This window comes from Suncus etruscus, chromosome 2 (genome assembly GCF_024139225.1).
Source record: "Suncus etruscus isolate mSunEtr1 chromosome 2, mSunEtr1.pri.cur, whole genome shotgun sequence".
Classification (NCBI taxonomy): Eukaryota; Metazoa; Chordata; class Mammalia; order Eulipotyphla; family Soricidae; genus Suncus; species Suncus etruscus.
This window is the reverse complement of record NC_064849.1, coordinates 27,548,287-27,574,135: the sequence shown is the minus strand read 5'-3', so window position 1 is coordinate 27,574,135 and position 25,849 is coordinate 27,548,287.

Below are 25,849 nucleotides of genomic sequence, written 5' to 3'. Positions count from 1 at the left end.
AATCTCTTTTATATTATTTTTACTTTAAAGACATTAAAAAGTGGTGGCCTTGGGGGCCCGAACTACAGTGAAATGGGTAGGATGTTTGACTTGCTTGCTGAAGTTCCAGGTTTGATCCTCAACATCCTATATTGCCCCTCAAATCTGCATTAGCGATTTCTGAGCACAGAGCCAGGAGTAACCCATGAGTTACACACCCAACAGGTGTTGCTCCAAAAAACAAAACAACAAAATGAAACAAAGTGGTAGCCTTGGGAGACCCAGGAGATGCCAGTTTTCCTCTTCCTGTCACTGATTCTTCTACTGCTCCTAATTTTAGATTTGATGTACCCCTGGAACAAAGCTGCCTTTGTCAAGCAGAAAAGTGAATATTGATATGATACCTCAGCTCAGAACTCCCGCCTTGATATCTCAGCATATTTTGCATTTGCAGATAATTTTATTTTATTGCTGTTGTTTGGATTGGGGGCACACCCAACTGTGCCACATGGAAGACAAGCACTTAAACTCTACTATCTCTGCCAAACCTTTCCAGTTGTTGGATTGATCCCCCTTTAGAGGCAGACTCCTCTCTTTCCATTGTACTTGCTCCTTCTGTTCTCTGAGCACACAATGAGTGGGGTATCCTTAGAGATCTCTGGATCTCCTTGGAAATGTCCACTATTGAAATGATGTCTTTGATCCCAATCTCTCCTGATTTCTCTTCCCAGAATCTTAAATGTCTGAGGAAGCATTTTTTATCTTTTTTACAGTATCTAATACAGTATTTATTGTGCTTCATCATGTTTGATTTTGTTTTATTACCTTAGTGGTATTATTAATCTCTCAATCTTGTCAATGCAGAACCATTACCTCATTAAGTAAATTATAACTTTAATCTTCTTGTGTGTATATATAACATATGCATATTATTTATACATATAATATATGCATTGCAATACATACATTATTAGTATGAAATAATGTATCTTTGGTTTTGAGGGAATTTCACAAGTCAAATTTTTTAACCATATTTATGCTTAAAATAATAAACAACAGTTAATTTACTTAGTTCAAGATAATTCATTTTGAGATTGCTAATTTGATGACTTAGCAATAATTTTAAGAGGGCTGAAGGCTCTCCTTCTTGATCTACATTAAAACAAAATAGAATGTAGTTAGACTGGATGTTATTATTTTTATCAGCATATTGTTTTATCTTTATTCACCTCTTCTGGTGTTGCTCAGAACTTACTCCTGACTCTATGCTCAGGATCACTTCTGACTGTGCTTGAAAATATTTGCATGAATTTTTTAATTATTTTGGATTGTTTGGGGGCCTCACTTTTCAGTACTTAGGGATTTCTCCTGACTCTGCATTCAGCAATTATTCCTGGAAGTGTTCTGAAGACCATATGGGATTCTGGGGATTGAACATCAGTCTACTATGTGCAAGGCAAACTCCCTACCTGCTATATTGTTATTCTAGCCTCATCATATGCATTAATGTTTTGATTATACTGACTGGCATATGTTTGTTTAAATGATTTGTTTTATAAACATAGATATTTTTATTATAACCTTTTACTTATCAATGCAGATGCCTAAGCAATGTCATGTAATATTTTCTAACATGAAATATTGTTTACTTTCAGAATTAAACACATATTTGTGTTCTCATAGACCCATTCATATGTTTACCTTAAGTTTTTCTTTTTCCTTTATTGGGGGGGGGTGTAAAATACCAGACCAGGCAGTGCTTCAGGTTTACTTCTGGATTACTCAGGGATTACGCCTGAGGGGTTTTGAGGGCTAAACCCCTCTTAGCTCTGTACAAAGCAAGCACTATATCATTCAAGTCCCCCCATTAAATTTTTCTTAATTTTTTCAGCTAAATCGATAATTTATTTCATGATGTCAAGAAATAAATTTTTTCCTGTATAAATTTAGTGTTACATTTCCCCTTAACTTAAAATAGAATTTTTTTAAATAATCCTCATTTTACCAAATTGTATGCTTGAGTATTTATCTATCTCTGTAAATTTTTAAATGTGTTAGCATTGGAATTTTTATATAATAAATCTAAAAATTATATACTTGTAGAAAAAGGAGATAATTTATGAAAAAATCAGCTTATTATTGATACATATTTGGTAGAATTTAGGAGGTTAGTGTATAAGTGTGTCGTCAACATCTCCACATTAAAAACGTTCTTCGGAATTGAGAGAGAGACAGATTTAAAAATTAAAAAAATCTCTCATATGTAGGATATAAGGAAACAGTAAATGAACAATAAATGGTCAAAGTCGTCAAAACAGAATTTTGTCTACAGAGAAAACTAGAGTTTACCTGAATGTGAGGGGGACTGGGAGGGGCCCTCAGGACACTGGTAGAACAAAGCTCACAATGATGAGTGTAATGTTGGAATGATGTACATTAAAAAGTTTACAGGTTTACAATGTTTACATTTTTTCTTCTTCCATGCTGTGTGTGTATGCAACCACCAGAGGGGGAAAGAGTGAAGCAGCCAGAGGCAAGATGAGCACTTTTTGGAAGCAATCTGGCAGAAGTCCAACTAATAGTCCCTATATTGGATATTACTCACACGTGATAAACCAAGAAACAAAGCAAGGCATTGGGGAATATTGGTGGATGACCAATCCTTGTGTTTTGAATACAAAAGTGAAATGATCAGATTGTGGAGCTTAGTGGGGAAGAAAGATGAAGACTAGAAGTGACCTAAGGTCTGTGGTTCAAGGTCTTGGCCATTGTAATAGTGGTAAAGGTGTATTGTTCTTGTAAACAAACATAAAAGTTGGCATTACTGTTACCATGTTACCTAAAGTAAAATATAATTTACTGGGCCGAAGCGATGGTACAGCGTTTGCCTTGCACGCAGCTGACCCAGGACTGATCGCAGTTTGATACCCCAGCATCCCATTTGGGCCTCCAAGCCAGGAACATTTCTGAGTGCTTAGTCAGGAGTAACCCCTGAGCATCACCGGGTTTGGCCCATCCCCCCAAATAAATAAGTAAAATATAATTTAAAAAATTTATTGCTCAAAAATATTGGGGGATTGAGTTAAATTTCTTTTTAAATAGGGCAAAGAAATTTAATGAAAAAACTAATAAAGAAAAGATTTTCTTCTAAAAATTCTAACTTGCTTGTGTGGTACCAACTGAATAGAATTACTGTCTTCAATCTTCAAAGGTTTGTAAATATTGAGACTAAGTTTTTTTTTTTTATATAAAACTGAATCACTTTCTGCTGTTTAACTCAAAATCGTCAGTTTTTACATAAATCTGAAAATATTTAAATGATCTATATCTTATACCGTTGTGGTAGGTTTAAAAGAAAACAATGCTTGTGATGTAAAGGCACAGAGCAAATTCTAAATATGTATCATTTTTTTGTTCTAGTGGATTTTGTGAATAACTATTTTCCTTTAACTCTCAATTTCTAGAAAACTAGTTATTATAACTCATTTAAATTAGGTTCATGATAAATTTGTGACACAGACATAAAATATTTTCTATTTTGTCTGTTAAGTATCAGAAGATTTTGAATATGACTTCCCACATGAACATAAATAAGTCTCCAACCAGTATAGGTTTTTGATTTGTTACCAAACTGCTCCTCATATGGGCTATTCTAGGTAGCTAGTTGTAATAGAAATTTAGTTATTAATGTTGATCAGTGATACTTTTTAAGGGCCTGGGAAAGGCAGGTAGTAAATAAATTAGAAGTTCCATATACAGAATCTATTATAAGACAATGTAGTATAGATAAATTTAGGAATAAAACAATGCTTTTCATTCATTTTAATTTAAACTTTTTAGAACTTTTTAATTTAAATACATCATTTAATACCCTTGGAGTGAACAAAAGTTAGCTGCTTTAGACTTCAATTTCTTCTTTTGTGGTATAAAAATAAAAACAATTTTGATGCTCTCGAATATTACTTCCTTTACTTTTTTTTTGGAGGGGGGGAGGCACACTGGTGATGCTCAAGGATTGTTACTCCTGGCTATGCGCTCAGAAATATCTCCTGGCTTAGGGAACCATATAAGACACCAAGGATGAAACTCAGGTCTGTCCTGGGTCAGCTGCATGCAAGGCAAATGCCCTACCACTACGCTATTGCTGTGGCAGCCACTAGTTCCTTTACTCTTTTATCATAACCATCAATTTTCTTTTTCTTCGATTAAATTTTGGCCTCGAGGAGGGAGATTATATAATTTGTAGTCTAACCTGGAAAACATTCGAGACTTAAGGGCTATGTCAAAAAAAATTAATAGGTAATATATCACTGTTTTTATTAATTGCTTGGAAAATTCATAAATTTTAATTTATGTATAAACCTCCCAAATTAACTTTAGTGGGTTTATTTAAAACCATAATAAGAGTTTTAATAAATAAATAAAGTCTAGTTTAATAAATAAACTTTAATAAGAGTCTATTTAAAACTTATTTTTAGGATCCAGAGCTGTGGTGCAGCAGTAGGGCATTTGTCTTGCACTCTGTTGACCCAGGATGGACTGTGGTTCGATCTCCCGGCATCTCATAAGGTCCCCCAAGCCAGGAATGATTTCTGAGTGCATAGCCAGGAGTAACCCCTGAGTATAACTGGGTGTGGCCCCAAAACAAAACAAAACAAAACAAAAACAACCTTATTTTCAAGAATAAAATTTCTTCAAAAGTGAAGAAGCAGTATTTGTGTATATGAAAGAAAAAATGAAAAAAATCTAATCATATGAGCATTAAAAATCAGGAGTGGCAAAATAATTTTTCTTTGTTCATGTTCCTATACTTTAATCAGTTTCCTAGCTTTATAAATTTCTGCACTTGTGCTAGCTGTGTTTTTGTTTAAGGATATGTTTATTTATGTTTTGGGCACATTTAGTTCATGATATTAAAATTTTAAAATATTATCTTGTAGTCTAAACACATTGCTAACTGGTGGCATTGTCTCTTTCAATGAACTGATTTTTTTCTGTTTTGGTGTTTGGGTTATACTTGGAGGTGCTCAGGGCTTATTCTTAACTCTGGGGTCAGGGATGATTCCTGATGGGCTCAGGGGCTCAAACTGGGTGATGGGGACAGAACCTGTGTAAGCCTTCTTCTACCCACTGTGCTATCTCTCCTACTATAAATTTAACTGAGTAAACACTCTGATCATAATTGCTTTTATACTAGTAAATATAGAGAAAATTCTGTCAAGTAAAACTTAACCCAATTGAGAGGAGTGGCTTGGCTCCTTTTCTCTTTTTCTTAGTGTTTTATGAGCAATAAATCCAGCTTCAGCCAGATGAATGATTTAGAGCTTTCCTTTGTAGGTTTTATGATAGCTTTAACTCAGTCTCTTAAAGACCATTTTTTTCTTTTTCCTACTTTTAACCTCAAGAAGTCATATGATTGAAAAATAAGTCAGAAAAAAATAGAAATGCACCTGGATATTTATGTTTATTACAGATGTGCAGTGTAAGAGAGAGGCAAGTTTTTCTAAGACTAAATATATTAGAGTTATTTGACCTCAAAAAATTGAGTTTTGAAGCACAGTATGAATTTGTTCTTACATTGTTTTGTAAAAGTTTAATATATTTTTGTACTGAGTTTATTATTCAACTAAAAATAAAAGCTCTTTGGGTGCATTTTATGATTTTGTTTTTGGGCCACTCCTGACAATGCTGAGGAGTTGCTCCTGGCTCAATGTTTAAGAATCACAACTGGAGGAGTTTGGGAGATTGTATGTAGTGTTAGGTACAGAATTCAGATTGTAGCATACACTTTATATGCTCTACTGTATCCCCAGTCTTCTTTGAGTTGTGGGTTGTTTTTTTTATTACAATAGTATGACTCTATTAATTTAGTAAGAATTACATATTATTTATTCTCAATATTTTTTGACTGAGGTATCAGCACAAATAATAGTTTACCTTACCTTGTGATGATCACATTCTTCTCTGGGGTACTTAATGACTTTTGACAATCTATCACTATCAATGAGGCCTTGATAGGTACATCACTCCTGAAGAGTTTCTCTGAGCACTGTGGTCTAACAAGTTACTAGGGATGCCTTATTTGCAGTGTCATATCTGAATAGCTTTAACAGAGCTTTTTTTTCTTTGGTGTAACTCATCACATTTTATTTTATTATTATAATTTGGGGGGTTTTGGGCCATACCCTGTGGCACTCAGGGGTTACTCCTGGCTCTGTGCTCAGAAATCACTCTTCTTTTTTACTTTGGGAAATAAATTTAATTATGAAAGTAGCATATTTATAAATATATATATACATAGTACATATCAATATATATACATATATTTGTAAAGCCACCTATCAATTTAACAAAACAAAAATTGCCTATAAGCTTTGCTCAAAAACTTTTTTTTTTGCAGTGCTAGGATCAAAACCACAACCACACACATGCAAAAGCAAGTGCTCCACCACTGCAGTTACATTCCCAGCTCCTAGCACTGAAGTTTTAATATTACGAACTTTTATAGACATTAATGTGAGTCTTTCAAAAGAACCAACACTTTAAATGCAGGGATAGCTATATTTATATGCACTTAAAAACTTTAGCTGCCATGGAAATGACATGGAATTATTTTGTTATGGAAATACAAAATAATTTTGTATCCCGACATCAAACATAGACTGCAAGGTTGAAATTTGGGGGATAGACTACTTTCCCCTAATTATTATGTTGTATCCCAAAGCTTCCCCTTTAAACAAACAAAAAAACAGACAAGTCCATCTCAAAGAGAATTAACAAACAGCTTATTAAGTAATTCCTACTATAGTAAATGTTGGCTTGTTTTTATTCTTAGGGTTGAAGTGAAATTTATTCCCTATTGGCAGAGAAATCAAATGGTAGTTGAGGGCTCATCATGGACACAGAGTGACATTTCCATGACAGCTGAATAGGATTTCTCAATGTACCTACTACAAACAAGAACATGAAGTATTGGCCACTTTGGTATCTTTCCAACGTGAATTATATGCTGGAAACCAGATAAAGAGAAGATTTAACAGAGCTTTTAATCTCAAAGATATGAGGCTAAAAGCTGGAGATCACCAACAGTGTTAGCTTCTAGAATATTAGCAATGTCTTCCAAATATCACCTCTACAAACATCCCACTTCTGGTATTTTGTTGGCATCTTGGGTATTTTGGGGGTTGTAGGTATATCATCTCAATCTGGCTTTGCTGCCATGTTTCTCCTGTAGAATGCCCAAGTATACATTATTTTTAAAATTTTTGTTTATTTGTTTTGGATTTGGGGCCACTTCTGGATATGCTTAGGGTTGACTTCTGATTCTGTGCATAGAAATCATTCCTGGCAATGTTTGGATAGTGAACCAGGTTTATCTTTACACAAGGCAAGTATTTCTATTTTTATTTATTTTAATTTTTATTATTTTAGGCAATTTGGGGTTAAAGTTTTTCTATTTGCATTTATTTTTGCTGTAACACTCAGATCTCTTGAATATAGGTAGGTCAACTCTTTTAACAAATTTTTTTTTCATTAATTAGCCTTCCTAGTCTTCAGAAACGCTGATGGAGGCTGAAGCTATGGCAGAGATAGGGCATTTCCCTTGCATGTGGCTGACCCAGGACATACTACGGTTCGATTCCACCAATGTCCCATATGTTCCTCCAAGCCAGGAGCAATTTCTGAGTGCATAGACAGAAAAAAAAAAGAAAGGAGAAGCTCCTCTTCAACTCATTCTAGTTCTCTGATATGCTCGCTATTCATTGTTTTCAGGTATATTTCTATCGTTTGTTGCTTTCTAGGACTTGTCTATTACTATTTTTTCCTCAAATGCTGTTATTCTGCTTTTCATACATCCTTTTGTGTTTTTCATATACCAACCATGTTCTTAATTTATGTCATTTCTGATCATAGTTTTCTTATTTCATCTAGCATACTTTGTGCTTTTCTATGCGTGCTATTGTTTCTTTGAACTCATTAAACATCTTCAACGTGGTGTCAGTAAAATTATTACAGTGTTTATTGAATTTACAGAGTTAAAAGGTCTGCTTACCATTGGTTGATAGCTCTGTGCTATTATTTTTACTTTTGAGCTTGTTGGGCTTTTATGTAGCTTCTTTATTGTTTTTGCAGTATTCCTCCATGCTGAGGGTGAATATTTGTAAGTGAGCTCCACTAAGAGCTTCTGAAATGGTAGTCTGGGTGTTGCGTCAGTCTTCACACAATGACAAGAGGTATAATGTGTGCAGTCTGAGGTACAGTCATGAATGTGATCATGTGGTTCAGGGTATAAGGAAGGTGATTGAATTTATGAATACTATGAGCAGGTGTTAGTCTGCAAGCTAGAGTAAGCAAGCAGAATGTTGTAATGCAGTGTGCATGGGGGGGGGGCATGTGTTTGATGAGATGGTGGCGATTGTGTGTGGAGGCTACCAGGATCGGCTAGGAACACTCCCTTATCTTAAGAAGAAAACTGTCACTGAATTAGGGGTTCATTTTACTTAAAAAAGACCTCATTTTGATATGTTTATAGGAAAATTAGGTGTTGAAGGAAACTGATGATATATATACTGAAGTGGGTCTAAATAAAACATACATTAATTTTTAATACTCTCAAATTGCTTACTTAATGGCAAGCAGTAGTTATTCCTTTGTCATGGGTTGTTCCTTTAATGAGGGCTAAGAGGAGAAATGCTATAAGTGTGGGAGAAAGACATATTAGAGACCTGCAAGGCACATGTGCAGACAGAGTGGCTTAAATATGGTGTTAGGCTCCCGAGTGGGCTATTCTGAGCCTAAATATCAGAGGCAGGTGGTAAAAAATTATAAGAAAACTTTCTGGGGCCGGAGAGATAGCATGGAGGTAAGGCGTTTGCCTTTCATGCAGAAGGTCATTGGTTCAAATCCCGGCGTCCCATATGGTCCCCCGTGCCTGCCAGGAGCAATTTCTGAGCATGGAGCCAGGAGTAACCCCTGAGCACTACTGGGTGTGACCCAAAAACCACAAAAAAAAAAAAAAAAAAAAAAAAAAAGAAAACTTTCTGCAGTGAGAGTCTGCAGAACTTAGAATCAGACCCTTAAAGTAGCTAGCATCTCTGCAGGGAAGAGACCACTGTAGCTAAGCAGGCAAGCGAGCAATGTTGTTCCCACTGTGAAAATTACAATGCTGAGCCCTAGCCAAGGTTCACCAGGCTATTTCTCAGAAGCTGAGGAATATTGGAAGAAAAGGATAATGTGTTATTACCTCAACTAGAGCCTAATAAGAGCTCTAGCCAATTTTCCTCCCTCAATTTTTCTTCCTCAAGAATGGCAGGTAATAGACTTTAGGCTTGTAAAATAAGATCAAGTTGATCAGCTGCTCTAAGTAGTTATTTTCCTGGTTCTTTCTCCTACTAATTATTTTTTGGGTTTATTGATATTTTAATATTATGTTTGTGTCCTATTATTTTCATATAAAGATTATACTCTAGGCTTGGTCAAGAAATACAAACTCTCTCCTCCTTAAAAAAAAACAAGGTGGCTGAAATTCTGACTCAAAACCAGAAATATTCAATTCAAAAGTGCCGTTTTAATGACTGAAAAATGAATATTACTTTTATTTTACCTTAGTTTTATGTCAAGGCTTGATTTTATACAGTGTTCTCTGGTATTGTGAAAAATATATAAAAGAAGTGCAACTTAAGAGAAATATCAGCATATTTCCTTGGTCTTTATAGGGAAAATGACCAGTAGATATATTTGGTTTATAATATTATATTTTTGGGGGCAGTGGTACAAGCAGTAGGGTGTTTGCCTTGCACATGCTAACCTAGGATGAACCACAGCTTGATCCCCCACAAGGTCCCCCAAGCCAGGTGCAATTTCTGAGCATATAGCCAGGAATAGCCCCTGAGTGTAACTGATTGTGGCCCCAAAAGAAAAACAACAACAACAAAAAACAAAAATCAAAATATTATATATTTAAAACCACTTTGATGACTACTTTATTGCAAATACAAATTTAGAAAAACATGCCATAGCACTATATCCTAAGTACATGTATATCCTATGTACATGATATGTATTTAAGATAATGGTCTGTAAAATAAGATTTTTCAAATAAGGAGCAAAAATTGTCAGTGTTTTTCACACATCAGTCATGCTATTTTCTCTGATTCTTTTCTTTAGGCTTTATTCTTGCTATTTCATATAATTCAAATGATCTCAGTCTTCCCAAATATTACCTTTAAATTATTCTTTCACTTTCTTTATGGTTTCACCTTTTAAAAAAAATCTTCCTAGAGCACCTTTCTAAAAATACATGCCATAATTTTGAATGTAGGAAATCTTAGTTTTTCTACCAACTATAAAAAACAACATTCCATAAATACATTGACATTTTATGCCATACGAAAATGTCTTAGATAATTATGTACTTTCCTTAGAAAATCATCCTTGATATGGCAGAAACATTTTGATTACTAGTGAGGAAAAAAATATCATGCATTAGATCACTGTGGTAGATAGTCTACAAAGTTGATCACCAACAATTCCTTCCATCTTTCAAATGTGATAGATCTTACACAATTATTTTACTAATAATAATGAGATAAAAGATTGTTTGGATATTCTAGCAGGGAAGTGCATTTACTTGTGAAGACCAGTTAAAGGACTCCCTATCTATTCTGGAAAGACCTTCCTCTTCTACACAGTAAGCAGCGGGGGAAGGATTCACATGGAGTGGTGAAAGATGAAGAGGACACAGGCCTAACCAGGAAAAATCAGCCATATTTATAAAATTAATCCTGGAGTGTGAGAGAGACAAAGAGAGAGTGTCTGCTACAGAGACAGGCCGGAAGGAGTGTAGGAAAAGAAACAGTGGGAAAGAAACTGGGAACATGGTGGCAAGAAATATATACTGGTGAAGGGTATTATACATTGTATGACTGAAACTCAATCATCAACAACTTATCACAGTGGTTCAATTAAGGAACTTATTAAATAAAAAAAAAAGAATGGAATGAAGTGATTCTTTTTTTTTTTTTTTTTTTTTTTTTTGGTTTTTCAGGCCACACCCGTTTGATGCTCAGGGGTTACTCCTGGCTACACGCTCAGAAATTGCCCCTGGCTTGGGAGGACTATGTGGGATGCCGGGGGATCGAACCATGGTTCTTTCCTTGGCTAGCGCTTGCAAGGCAGACACCTTACCTCTAGCACCACCTCGTCGGCCCCAAATAACAGATTTTAACTGAATACTTTTTAGTTTTGTTTTGTTTTGTTTTGTTTTGTTTGGAGGGCCACACCCGTTTGATGCTCAGGGGTTACTCCTGGCTAAGCACTCAGAAATTGCCCCTAGCTTGGGGAGACCATATGGGACGTGGGGGGATCGAACCGCGGCCCTTCCTTGGCTAGCATTTGCAAGGCAGACACCTTACCTCCAGCGCCACCTCGCCGGCCCCTAAAGTGATTCTTTACCTGTCTCAGATGTAGACTGTAAGAGTCATTGCAAACTTCTATATTTGTCCTCTTAGAAGACAGTTACCATGATCCAGTCAGACTAGATAATTGAGTATTAATTGTTCAGAAAATGAAAGGCATATACAAGGTAACTGAGTAATCCTATATGAAGCTCAATTCCAAGGCACCAACTACTGAGGAACACTGTTTTTAATTTTTCTATTATCAAATGAGACAACTTGCCAAGAAGAGAGAAGTCCTTGTGTCACAGTAACTCCTGGTCAGGAGAATCTGGTTAATGTAAAGCATGGGCTATCATTCTTCAGTCACCTGACCCAAAGGCTGGCCCCCACAAACTTTAGCAAAATATGTGCCATAATTTTGATCTATCAAACCAAGAGTTTTTTGTTAGGTAATAATAAATAACAGAAACCATTATGGCAGGAGAATACCAATGAGGACTTGAGATAGCTGAAGTTTACAATTTCCCAACTAATCAGACCTAGTAAAATGCTATAGGTGTCTTTGTGTATAAGTTAAAATACATATAATACTTATCAAAAACTTATATAGATACTATATAGGATATACACTTTTCCCCATTTTATTCAAACATTAATAGAAAATTAAATTAGGTACTTTTTGTTTGTTTTGTTTTGTTTTTTAACACCTGGCGGCGCTCAGGGTTAATTTTGGCTCTGCACTCATTAGTTGCTTTTGGCTCGGTGGACCATATGGGATGCGGGGGAAAAGAACCAATGTTCGTTCTAGGTCAGCTGCTTGCAAGGCAAATGCCCTACCTCTGTGCTACTGTCGTCCCAGTCCCCAAATTAGATACTTGATAACTAAAGTCTTGGAAGTTATTTTTATTAATTTTAAATTGTTTTTCAATTTTCAAAAATCTTATGCTTAATAATATTTATGTGTTCATTTCTTTAAATCAAGTAAAATATTCCTTATGTTCAAAAAAAGAAAAAAAATGAAAATTTTCTTCATATTCCTCTAAACTCTCAGAACTCCAAAGCACAAAGAGTTTCTCCATTTCTTCCTTCTATCTTCTGACTCTACATTTGACAGTTGTAAAGTTGCAAATCAATGTGAAATGAAGGTTTTGTGTCTGACAGTATAAATGCAAAATTTACTTATGGCTTTTAAAACTCAAGCTTGCATTCTCAGCTTATCAGTACAGTAGAATTTAAAGTGAAGAAACAATAAAATCAAATCTTTTCAGATATCCAAAATTGATAGCCCATGTGATGGAAGAAGGAAGTGGGGTTTGGGGGAGTAATTTTCTGATTTAATCAGTATTGTCAAAACAACAATAAATTCCTATGGCATGGGAAGTTTCTGAGAGGCGGCCCCTTGAGAGAGATGTGTTTTGCCCCTCCTGTCCCAGGATTTTAAAAACTGACTTAGATTTATTGCTAAGGGCTTGTACAAACTGAATTTCTCTCAGCTTCCCAGTTAGAAAACTTTGTGGTGGCAGGAAGTTTGCCAGTTTGACTTTGGAAATTTGTTCTGCCTTAATAGCAGGAATGAATCGGTGAATCAAATAATTTTACTTATTTAAGTAAGGTGGGAGGGATCTCAAACAGTGGGCAAGGTTGTCAGTGAAAGGGGTTATTAGGGTTGTCGATTCAATACCAAGCTCCTGTGGTGCCAGGGACTCCCAGACCACCTTTCAATGCTCAGGTGCAAAGTGTCCTGGGTCCAAACATGGGTCACAGTAGTCCTGAACACCATGAACACTTGAACTCCTGAACACCAACTCCATGACTATGTCACTCGCATTATTTTAATTATAATTCTTTTAAGAAATTAAATTATTCTGCCGTCATCTAGAAAGAAGCAAGAAAAAAGTATGTGACACAAGAATGTGACTAGAAATCAAACCATTTCACAATGAAGCCACCCCAAAGACATATAACCATTAAAAGAGATCATTTCTGCTTCTTTTCACCCATACATTTATTTTTGAGGTTTAGCAAAGTGCACTTTATTGAGTTGCTGGAATAAATTCTATCCAAACATATTTAAAATGGAGATATTACTGTGCTGTGAGAAAGTTTATTTTATTGATCTGGTTTTATTATGTTGAAAGTAAAAAAACTTAGGTTTTGTCAATCATGAGAAGGGAAGGAATGTTTGTTTCTCCAAAAAGCTGCTTTCCTTTTCTCAGAATAAGGAAAATAATTTAGTTAAGCAAAAATGATTTTAATAGTTTTATTATTATAGGTTTTTTTAGCCATGCCCCGAAAGGAGAGACTGTTAATTTGATCATATAAAAGATTGCTCAATAGATCAATATGTATTTGCTAATTAATACAATTAAATGCAAATAATTACCTATATTATTTTTTTTTGTCAAACAAAACTTAAAGACAAAGATTCCTTTCAAATGATTTTTTTTTCTGGTACTCTTGTTATCTAGTCTATAAATACTTAAAACTTCCCAGACTGTAGCTGTAACCACACTAATTTTTTGTTGTTTTTTTATAAAATAAAATAGACAGTGGTGAAATTTTAACTCACAACTTTATAGTTGCTATTCAAAGAGTCACTATAACAATTTATAGAATTAAAGCTACATTAACATAATTTTACTTCATTCAATATTTTTAGGATAATCAATACCCTACATGTGCTTTTATTTTAATTTTTAATATTTTACTATGAGAACAAAGATAAAAAGGAAGAGGACAAGTTAAAATTACAATGGGAGGACAATGATCTATAAACATAATTCTCGGAAGAAATCCCCTTGCTGACACCTTAATTTTGAACTTTCAGTCAAAAAGTATTAAGAAAAATAAAACAGAACCCATGCACAATTACATTGTCCCTCAAGTCCCCAGATTGTAGTACATTATAACATTTCTTAGTAGTACACAAAGCAATCTAAAGCTATAAAATTTATGTAACTCCTTAAACATTGAAGGCATAGTATTTTTTACAGTTCCATGCACATGCATATTAGTTTAAGTTAACCTCAAAAGTTTAAGTGAGTATTTTTTTTAATTTTTTATTTTTAATTATAAGAAAGATGCAAAGAAAGAGTACAAGGTAAAGTTACAGTGGAAGGACAATCACCCATAAACAGAATTTTCAGAAATCCCCTTGCTGATATCTGAACTTTGAACTTTCAGCCAAAGAACATTAAGAAAAATAAAACAGAACCCATGTACAATTACTTTGTCCCACTAGTCCCCAGATTGTAATACATAATATTTCTTAGCAGCACACAAAGCAATCTAAAGCCATAAAACTTATGTAACTCTTTAAACATTGAAGGCAAAGTACTTTTTTACATTTCCATGCACATGCATATTAATTTAAGTTAACCTCAAAAGTTTAAGTGGGTTGTTTTTTGTAAGGATTAGAGTCAAAGGAGCACAGTAAAAATGGTGTTAGAATGGCAATTATTGTTTGGATAGGCCCACCAAAATATGAGGGACATGGAAAGGAAAAGCCTTGGCCTAAATACAAGGAGACCCTACCCCTGAAGTTTCCTGGCATAAGACCAACTCTAGGCTCCAGGCAAACTAGTTTGTCCAATCCAAGTCATTGTCTGTAGTGCCATTACACTTTTATTTTTCAGACAGTCTCTGTTGTTGGTATCATGTTTCTTTATTAAAGATCCTGGAATCTGCATAGCCTACATTGAAGTCAGGATGTGGAGTGTCCTCTCATTTCACCTCACAATTAAAGGGCAATGCAGGGAGCCCTGTCCTGTAAGCAGGTAGTTGTTGTCAAGTCTTCTTAGTGTTAAGGGAAGTCTCTTTTGAGCAGGTCGATGTCAGAGCAGTGGTAGTGTCTTCCCTGGTAGAGAATTGCTTCCAGGTGTTGTTATGAAAAACCTTGTATGTTTCGTAGATAGCTTCCCTGGTTCAGGGGTGAATGGAGGATGCCCATTCTTCTGAGGCCTGAACCACACTATTTTTAATGCTATCATATTTTATTTCTTTAGCTGAGAATTTAAACAAAATTATGGGTACCTGGGAACTTTAAAATAGAGCAATAAAGGAACACTTATAACCTACATTATTTTTGACAAAATAGAAATAGATTTTCAAAGACAATGTTTTTTTAAAATGTTACATTTAGTAGTTACATATATATGTTTTTTTGGGTAGCCAGTATTTAATTTCACCAATCATCTCTATTAAAATTTTTAGACTGCAAATTTTATGATCATAACACAATATTCAGATATTTTAGTGTCAATAAAATTAACTCCTTGAAAAAGCATTCTATCAGTTTCTATAGATCAGAATAATAATATCATGGACTTACTAAACAAAATCAAACATTATTTGCATTGAAAGGAATACCACCTTGGTACAAAAATAAGCTTTGCTAAAATGCTTTCTAAGTGAATGATATGCTATTTAGAGGCTGCTTCTGTATTCATTAGTGGAAAGGTTAAGAAGGTTTAAAAATGACATTTAGCTTGACTTTTTTAATCTCATGATATACCAGGCTCATTTACAGGAGAAAAGAAGGAAATTCAGAAAAATTTAACAAAGTAGAGACATCTTTTCTTTCTCTTTCACTCAGGAAATGTAAATCTATTTAGTGGTTTTATATATGTAAAAATCATAGGACCTAACAAACGAGAAAGCAATAGAAAATCCAAGTCACTCCAGGTAGTGAATCTGATCCCAGTAACTCTATTCATAGCATTTGGAGATGTGATAAGGGGAGAGAGAGGATAATAACTTATCTTCCTCTTCTGCTGTCAAGAACTCAGGATTTAACCCACTCAACTTTTAAATTACTTTCAAGGGAAAAAAAAAAACATCACTGCTCATAAACTCTGGAGACAACATCAAAACAAAAAAATTAAGATCAAATTTAGAACTTATTTTTAATCTTTGACAAATATGTCTGCCTTCAAGTTTTCTTGTTCTAAACTAATTTATGGAGAAAGATTTAACCCCAAAAGTTATAGGTCAATTTAATCCCTCTTACCTCAACCTTAGTTTCTGCTGTTCCTTCAAAAAAACTATATTACATCCCATGCAGCAAATTGCAAGAGGCATGCTGTGTGGAAGACAACACTGATTTTGAACTAGGTCTCCATCAAGTGTTAACTTACCAGAAGCAAGTTTCTTAGTATATATTGCCACTGTCTTCCTCATTGTCAAAAAGAAATAATAGAAGTGAACACTATTGTGCCAGAGAAAAAACAGGGGTTAAATAGCTTGATTAGCACACAGCTATCTTTGTTGGCTTGATTCTGGGAATCAGAAATGGTCCCTGGAGTATCACCCAGAATCATCCTTGAGCATAGTGCCAGGAGGAAGTCCTGAGTACCTATACAAAATAAATAACAGGTATACATTGATGTTTATGCCATAAGAAGAATAAGGCCAACCTTAATATATGGTATTGGGAAGGTTCTATCATATACTCTGAGACCATTAGCAGCATTATAAAGGCATCGGGATAAAAAGTGAAGGTCAAAGAAGGGATTTGAGGTAAATAGCTATTACTTTTTTATTTAGAGAGGTCTATATCACTTGGTGTTTGTATATGCTTTTCATTTGCAAGCAACAGTCAACTGCATTTGTGAAAGTGAGACATCCTGCTGAATTATTTTCTCAACTTCCCCTTTAGGTATCCTTTTGTGAATGTCAAAGTAAGCCTCCTGATTGCACCCAGGCTGATAAGAGAAGCTAATTTTAGTCAGACCACTAGGCAATCTTGGTAGAAGTTTCAACTTGACCTTAAAAAAATAAAGAGCATTGCCAATGTGTATTTGAAGCCACGTAATGTTCAGAAAAGAAGGAACAGAACAGAGAGAGCATCTAGCAACAAGGGCTTAGTAAGCTGATAATGACTTAAGGACCTCACTGAGAGATGCAACAATTTTCACAAATGTTCTTGTTGCTGTACTTTTTTTTCTTCCCTTTTTTCTGTTCTTTCTTTCTTTTTTTTTTTTTAATAATTTTGTTCCTACTTACCTGAAAACAAATATATTATGATCAACTATGTAATAAATGGACTTTAAATAAAGTAATATATCTATTAAAATAGAGTATTGGAAATCAAAAGGGTACGATGATTTCAAAAGTAACCTAAAGGCAGTTTGCAATGAAAGAGATATCACTCTTCAGACAATCATTTCTCCAGCCTCACCATTTCACTCTCCTCCTTCCTGAAGTGCCAGGAATTAAACTTAAAACCTTGTATACTGATAGCAAGTGCTTTAACAATGAGCTGCGTTCCCAGCATTTATTATGAAAACTATATCTTAGGTTTTCTCTTGTATTTTATTTGCATATGTTTTCTTATTTATTATATATATTATACATGCATTTATTTATTTAAGTATGCAACAATGCTAGTGGTAACTATTCACAACATACCATAGATGGGATTTATAGATGGGAAATAAAAAATATAAACCTGTGTTGTGTGATTGTTGTAATAATGTTTTTGCCTGTCATCCCACCTGGATCTTCCAGATGGGGGTGGTTAAGGAAATAAATAAATAGCTTGTTGGGGAGGCATAGAGAGCTCTTTTGCCAGAACTGACGGCTTGTTCAGTTTGTTCAGAAAGTCTTTTGTCAGTTGCAGCCAGCTCCAAAAAGCAAACTGAACAAGCCGTCAGTTCTGGCAAAAGAGCTCTCTATGCCTCCCCAACAAGCTATTTATTTATTTCCGTAACCACCCCCACCTGGAAGATCCAGGTGGGATGACAGGCAAAAACATTATTACAACAATCACACAACAAACCTGTAATGATATTAACCTAATATGAATAGATAGTAATAATACAGAGGGGGCAAGTTATTGAGGGGAAAAAAAGCTGAAGTTAGAACCAGTTAAATAAAAGCAACAACTCACCAAGTTTATAAGGAGTTTGGTATGAGACAAGTTTTGCTGGTTGACAAAGAAAATTTCCAATGGAAACAGAAATTTAGCTTTCACCCACATCCTTAAAAAATTTTTTCTCTAGCGTAAAGCAGCACCTCAAAGGATTCCTTATGGCATTGACAGAGAAACACAGTCTTCTCCTGTTTGTTGTCCTGCATTTTCCATTCTATAAACATCACATTTATCTTCCTTTACCCACCAGTTAATAGAAAAGATAAGATTCAATGGAGTTTAAAACAAAATCATTGTACTCTGAAAATAGAACTAAGAAAATGTTTTTAGTGGACAGAGTAGGTTCTATGACAATGGTGGGAGAATAATAGAATTTTGATGATGGCTGTGATAACCTAGTACCCATAAAATATAAACATTTATATATTTTTAGAATCCAAAATTATCTGACTGAGGGATAGTACAGTGAGTAGAGAACTTGACTTCCAAATTGTTAATAAATCATGTTATTTCATCATAAGAAAAATTAAAAAAAAATTACATTAGGATACTCCATTGCACCACTCTGTGGTTAAGAAATTCATAACACAACAGGAGCATGAAAATATTGCTCTGAAAGTGAGCAGAAAAGCTGAGACAAAGTCAGAGGTGAAGACCAACTTCACTGATGCAGATTTTCTTACTTTTTTCTGTTGTACATATTTCAAAGGAATGAATGCATTCACTTTTATTTAGTAAAATTTATCCAATGAGAGATCAGGGGATCCCATAATTATTTGGTGAGGGACTCTTAATATTCAGGGGTAGACTTTCTGCTTCACTCACCAAATAAAAGGGAAGAGTCCTTTTACAAGAACACTCAGAGATCTTAGCACTGACTGCCTGTACATTTTTTCCAGAAGTGTATATGTATTTATACATATATATATATATGTATATTTACTTTTCCTTAATTGGAATCATTTACCATTTCTTTTTTTCTTTTTCTTTTGTGTTCTTTTCATTTTTTAAAAATAATCTTGCTCCCACTTACCAGGAAACAAATATATCATGATCAATTATATAATACATGCTCTTTAAGTAAAATAACATATGTATTAAAATAAAGAATATTAGAAATCAAAAGGGTTATTTTTGAAACACAAAACACAAAGCACTGAAAGCAGTGCTCTGGGTGGGCTTAATTCCTAGCTCTGCACTCAGGAATCTCTCCTGGACAGAGTGCCAGAGATTAAACCTCAATCAGTTGCATGAAAAGCAAGAGTTCTATCCACTATACTATACTTTGACTCTTTATTTACTTTTTTAATTAATTTTTCCTCATCACTCCCAGGGAAATATAATTAGATTATTCCCTAAGTGTTCATAACCAGATAGCAGAGTATTTCCCCAATACTTTCCTTATTCTTTATAAGTGTTAAGATATATATTTCTGGTATATTTGCCCTAAAGGAATCTTAGGATATAGAAAATGGTGGGTAGATGTCCCTGGTCTAGTGTTAAAGTTTTTATCATTCGATTATGCAGATGGACTACCATCTGGTTTTGTGCCTGCATTTATTGGCCATGTAGCTTACACAAATTGACACTGTGAGGACTGAATGAGAATGCTGAAGGGTTTGCTGCCATGTGGCTCCTAACAAACAATTTTTTGTTATTCCATGTTAAGATCAAGCATCTTTGAAAGAAGTGCTATTTTAGGTCACATAGCTGGTGTGGATTTCTAAATTTAACATGGAATCTTCCTTTTCCTCTTCATCTATTTTTCTTTTGCATTATTCTTCCTCAAATTATGCCTGCGTGGACACACATTCACACACATACATGCTCTCTGAGTAACAGCAATTACCCTTGTCCAGAATTATACTTGATATTCATGCATTGATATAGAAATTAATTTTAGGGCCCGGAGAGATAGCACAGCGGCGATTGCCTTGCAAACAGCTGATCCAGGACCAAAGGTGGTTGGTTCAAATCCCGGTGTCCCATATGGTCCCCCGTGCCTGCCAGGAGCTATTTCTTAGCAGACAGCCAGGAGTAACCCCTGAGCATCGCTGGGTGTGGTCCAAAAACCAAAAAAAAAATTAATTTTAAAGTGTATAAAAGTGGGAACATTGCAAACTATAATTAAGTTACATTCCGTGATATTGTTTACTAAGTAAGAAAAATGTCCAAGAACTTCTGTACCATGTAAATAACTTGATATTCTCAGATTGTGTAACAAATATTTCTTGAGGACCAAATATTTCAAAAATAACAAGTATTACATGTACAAATAGTTTTTACCAACAAATTTCTATTGAAAATGGTCATAGTATTTTATTAATACTATGTAGCCTACATATAAGGGACTTAATTGACCAATAGTTACAGTCTGATTACATACATTCCAGTTTATTTATCATCTCATAATATCAACAGTTATAATAGCAACATAACAAAGTATCTTTTAGTTTTACATTTTTAAAGGTTTTTACAAAGGAGAAAAAATATAAAGATTAGGGGCCAGAGAGATAGAACAGCAGTAGGGTGTTTGCCTTGGTGCAGCTGATCTAGGATGGACGGTGATTCGAATCCTGGCATCCCATGTGGTCCCCTGTGCCTGCAAGAAGTGATTTCTGAGTGCAGAGCCAGGAGTAACCTCTGAGCACTGTGACCCCTCAAAAAAACCAAACAAATAACCCCCAAAATAAAGATTAATATTCTCATAGGATATTAATAAATAGAGGATATTAATGAATATTCTGTAAGGATATAGGCTATTAGTAAATCATTGCTAAGTTAGTTTTGCATCTCAAAAGATTTTCTCTTTTATATAATATTAACCTTTTTAGTATATAATAAAAATTATGTGGTAATGCATAAAATATTTTTCCAAATTCACTCTTATTTTTTTTTATTGCCTGGCATCATTACTTCATGTTTTACCAGGAGATACAAAGCTGTTAAAGAGAACATTTGGAGTCTGTACCCATTTAGCCTTTATAATATAAATACTTATTTTCACTGTGCAGTATATGTTCAAAAAGACTCCACTAGTCAAGAAAACACTCATTTAGTCCAAAGCTGTCATTTATTATTTACCATCTATTTTTATACAGCTGTTATCTAATTATGGAGTTGACAAACAGTCTGAGAAGGATAAATAGATTGCTCAGGTCACCTGTGAGATAATCAGTGAAGACAGGCTTCAAAAACATTGTTGTTCTGGCTCTACATTAGTATTTTGTCACCTTCCACCCTTGTCTTTCTAAAATGGACTATGGGAGCTCAGAGATATATTATAGTGGGTAAAAAAAAAAAAAAAAAAAAAAAAAAAAAAAAACAAGAGTGATCGAGCAATAAGTGATCCCAGAGTAGAGTCAGAGGTAATCACAGAGCATCTCTGGGTGTGGCCCCCTCCAAAAATAAGTAAATGAAAAGGAAAGGAAGAAAGAAAGAAAGAAAGAAAGAAAGAAAGAAAGAAAGAAAGAAAGAAAGAAAGAAAGAAAGAAAGAAAGAAAGAAAGAAAGAAAGAAAGAAAGAAAGAAAGAAAGAAAGAAAGAAAGAAAGAAAGAAAGAAAGAAAGAAAGAAAGAAAGAAAGAAGGAAAGAAAGAAAGAAAAAAAGAAAGAAAGGAAGGAAGGAAGAAAAAAGAAAGAAAGAAAGAAAGAAAGAAAGAAAGAAAGAAAGAAAGAAAGAAAGAAAGAAAGAAAGAAAGAAAGAAAGAAAGAAAGAAAGAAAGAAGGAAAGAAGGAAAGAAGGAAAGAAGGAAAGAAGGAAAGAAAGAGAAAGGTGGAGATACCACCTCACACCACAGAGATTGGCGCACATTACAAAGAATGAGAACAATCAGTGCTGGCGAGGACATGGAGAGAAAGGAACTCTTATCCACTATGGAAAGCGATATGGAGATTTCTCCAAAATCTGGAAATTGAGCTCCCATTCGACCCAGCTATTCCACTCCTAGGGATATACCCTAAGAACACAAGAACACAATACAAAAACCCCTTCCTCACACCTATATTTACTGCAGCACTATTCACAATAGCCAGGCTCTGGAAACAACCAAGATGCCCTTCAACAGATGAATGGCTAAAGAAGCTGTGGTACATATACACAATGGAATATTATGCAGCCATCAGGAGAGATGAAGTCATGAAACTTTCCTATACATGGATGTACATGGAATCTATCATGCTGAGTGAAATAAGTCAGAGGGAGAGAGAGACACACACAGAATAATCTCACTCATCTATGGGTTTTAAGAAAAATAAAAGTCATTTTTGCAACAATCCTCAGAGACAATGAGAAGAGGGCTGGAACACCAGCTTACTTCATGAAGCTCACCACAAAGAGTGGTGAGTGCAGTTATAGAAATAACTACACAGAAAACTACCATAATCAAGTGAATGAATGAGGGAACTGGAAAGCCTGCCTGGAGTACAGGTGGGGGTGGGGTGGGATGGAGGGAGATTTGGGACATTGGTGGCGGGAATGTTGCACTGGTGAAGGGGGTGTTCTTTACATGACTGAAACCTAATCATAATCATATATGTAATCAAGATGTTTAAATAAAGAAAAGTTTCAAATGAAAGAAAGAAAGAAAAATAAAGAAAGAAAGGAAAGAAAGAAAGAAAGAAAGAAAGAAAGAAAGAAAGAAAGAAAGAAAGAAAGAAAGAAAGGAAGGAAGGAAGGAAGGAAGGAAGGAAGGAAGGAAGGAAGGAAGGAAGGAAGGAAGGGAAGGAAGGAAGGAAGTAAGGAAGGAAGGAAGGAAGGAAGGAAGGAAGAAAGAAAGAAAGAAAGAAAGAAAGAAAGAAAGAAAGAAAGAAAGAAAGAAAGAAAGAAAGAAAGAAAGAAAGAAAGAAAGAAAGAAAGAAAGAAAGAAAGAGGGGAGGGAGGGAGGGAGGGAGGAAGGAAGAAAAAGAAAGAAAGAAAGAAAGAAAGAAAGAAAGAAAGAAAGAAAGAAAGAAAGAAAGAAAGAAAGAAAGAAAGAAAGGAAGGAAGGAAGGAAGGAAGGAAGGAAGAAGGAAGGAAGGAAGGAAGGAAGGAAGAGGAAGGAAGGAAGGAAGAAAGGAAGAAAGAAAGGAAAGAAAGGAAAGAAAGAAAGAAAGAAAGAAAGAAAGAAAGAAAGAAAGAAAGAAAGAAAGAAAGAAAGAAAGAAAGAAAGAAAGAAAGAAGAAAGAAAGAAAGAAAGAAAGAAAGAAGAAAGAAAGAAAGAAAGAAAGAAAGAAAGAAAGAAAGAAAGAAAGAAAGAAAGAAAGAAAGAAAGAAAGAAAGAAAGAAAGAAAGAAAGAAAGAAAGAAAGAAAGAAAGAAAGAAAGAAAGAAAGAAAGAAAGAAAGAAAGAAAGAAAGAAAAGATCCCTCAAGCTGGGAGCGATTTCTGAGCAGATAGCCAGGAGTAATCCCTGAGCATTATCTGGTGTAGCCCAAAAAAAAGAAACAAAAGATGAAGGGAAGGGAAGGGAAGGGAAGGGAAGGGAAGGGAAGGGAAGGGAAGGGAGGGGAGGGGAGGGGAGGGGAGGGGAGGGGGAGGGGAGGGGAGGGGAGGGAAGGGGAAAGGGAAGGGAAAGGAAGGGGAGGGGAGGGGAGGGAAGGGAAGGGAAGGGGAGGGAAGGGAGGGGAGGGGAGGGGAGGGGAGGGGAGGGGAGGGAAGGGAAGGGAAGGGAAGGGAAGGGAAGGGAAGGGGAGGGAAGGGGAGGGAAGGGGAGGGAAGGGGAGGGAAGGGAAGGGAAGGGAAGGGAAAAAACCTTTGATAGTATTTTCAGAAGAAGAAATAAGGAAAAAGAGAGTCAAAAAGTAAATTTTTCTTGCTTCTCAAATCTTTGACTTCATTTTATTTTGTTTCTATCAATAGGGTTATATATGCTGTATTCCCATATACATAATATTTGCTATTCTTTGATTATATGCACATTTAAGGAAATAATAGAGAAAAGTTAAAGAAACTCTTTTTTAGAAACAAAATAATGGCATGCACCTAGACTTCAAGGTTTACATTACACTGTTTTTCATAAAATCAGAGTGGAATCATGCTTTAATAATAATTCCTAGTAATATCTCTTTATTAAATGATCGAAGTGGTGGTGTGTTAAAGAGTGAAGGAGATTATGATATGTAAAACTTTATAAATAGAGATACTGATCTTCAAGTTAGAGCCTTCTGTAGCCAAAATTTATTTTATTGTTCATAAATAAATATAATTAAATACTAAATTCAGAGGCTGGAGCAATGGTTCAGCGATAGGGCATTGGTCTTGCATGATGCTAACTTAGGATGGACCAGGGTTAGATCCCCCGGCATCCCATATGGTCCCTCAAGCCAGGAGCAATTTCTGAGTGCATAGCCAGAAGTAACGCTGAGTGTCACTAGGTGTAGCCCCAACCCCCCAATTAAATTCATTAAGGGAAATTGATTAAATTTAATCGTTTTAGTTAGAAATTCATCGAATGAGTGGCTGGAGAGATGGCATGAAGGTGGTGCATTTGCCTTGCATGCAGAAGGCTGGTGGTTCTAGTCCTGGCGTCCCTCGTGGTCCCCCAAGCCTGCCAGGAGCAATTTCTGAGTGTAGAGCCTGGAGTGGCCCCTGAGCGCTGCCGGGTGTTACCGAAAAACCAAAAACAAACAAATTAATTAATAGAAATTCATCGAATGAGGAAATAATCTGTCCTTTCTCTTTTTTGGAGGGATCTTCTAAGCTATATTCAGAAAGCTTGGTGGCCCCTTCTGGAAATTCTTAGCCAATCAGACAGGTGCTTCAATGCAAGGACCATAGAATTTATTTGTCATTCAAATCCTGTGTTGCTAGAGTTTGTTTAGCTGGACTGACTACATTCGAGGTGGAGGGCTCTCCTTACTGTCCAAGCTCAATGGTCTCCATTACTCAGCTGGTGGTCACTGCTTATTTTTGAGTTCTTGTGGCCTCATAATGACTTGAAAAAGTATTTTAGAAGATTGAGCCTTCACTTTGGTTTTATTTAAAACCCATCTTTAGTATGTAGATGTTTTTAAGAAGAGGGAAAATACATAAACAAATGGTAAACAACATAAACAAATGGTAGCTAGCTCTTTACTTGGAAAAGTTAGAGTTGTCTCTGATTCAGATAAGTATTTATTTATTTATCTATTTATTTATTTTACCAGCTTACAGGTTCTAGGATTCAGGAGATTTAGTAAGCCAGGGTTAGAAGTATATAATAAGATTCAGAAACAATAGATAAGGATGGGCAGACACAGCTGAAGTTTCAAGAGACTGGGTCATTGTGTGGACGGCCATTTCCATTTACTTGTTGCTTGCTAGAGAAACAATAAATATTTAGTAAAAAAAAAAAAGTTTGTGAGAATTTTCTAGTATAAAATGGAAAAAATTCTAATCCCTCTGGAAATTAGTGGCACTGACAATTTTCTATTGAAGTTCTGCTGCTTATTTAAAAATATATCCAGATGTTGTCCTTAATTGGATCAAATTAATATGTCTTTGATGGAAAATGAAGTAGGTTGAGTATAATTATTGAATTGTCGAGTCACAGACATGACTAGAAAAAAATTAACACAACCACTGACTCTTGTTATGGTCCTAATTGATTCTAGTTAGTGAAATTGTCCTTATTAAATTAAATTA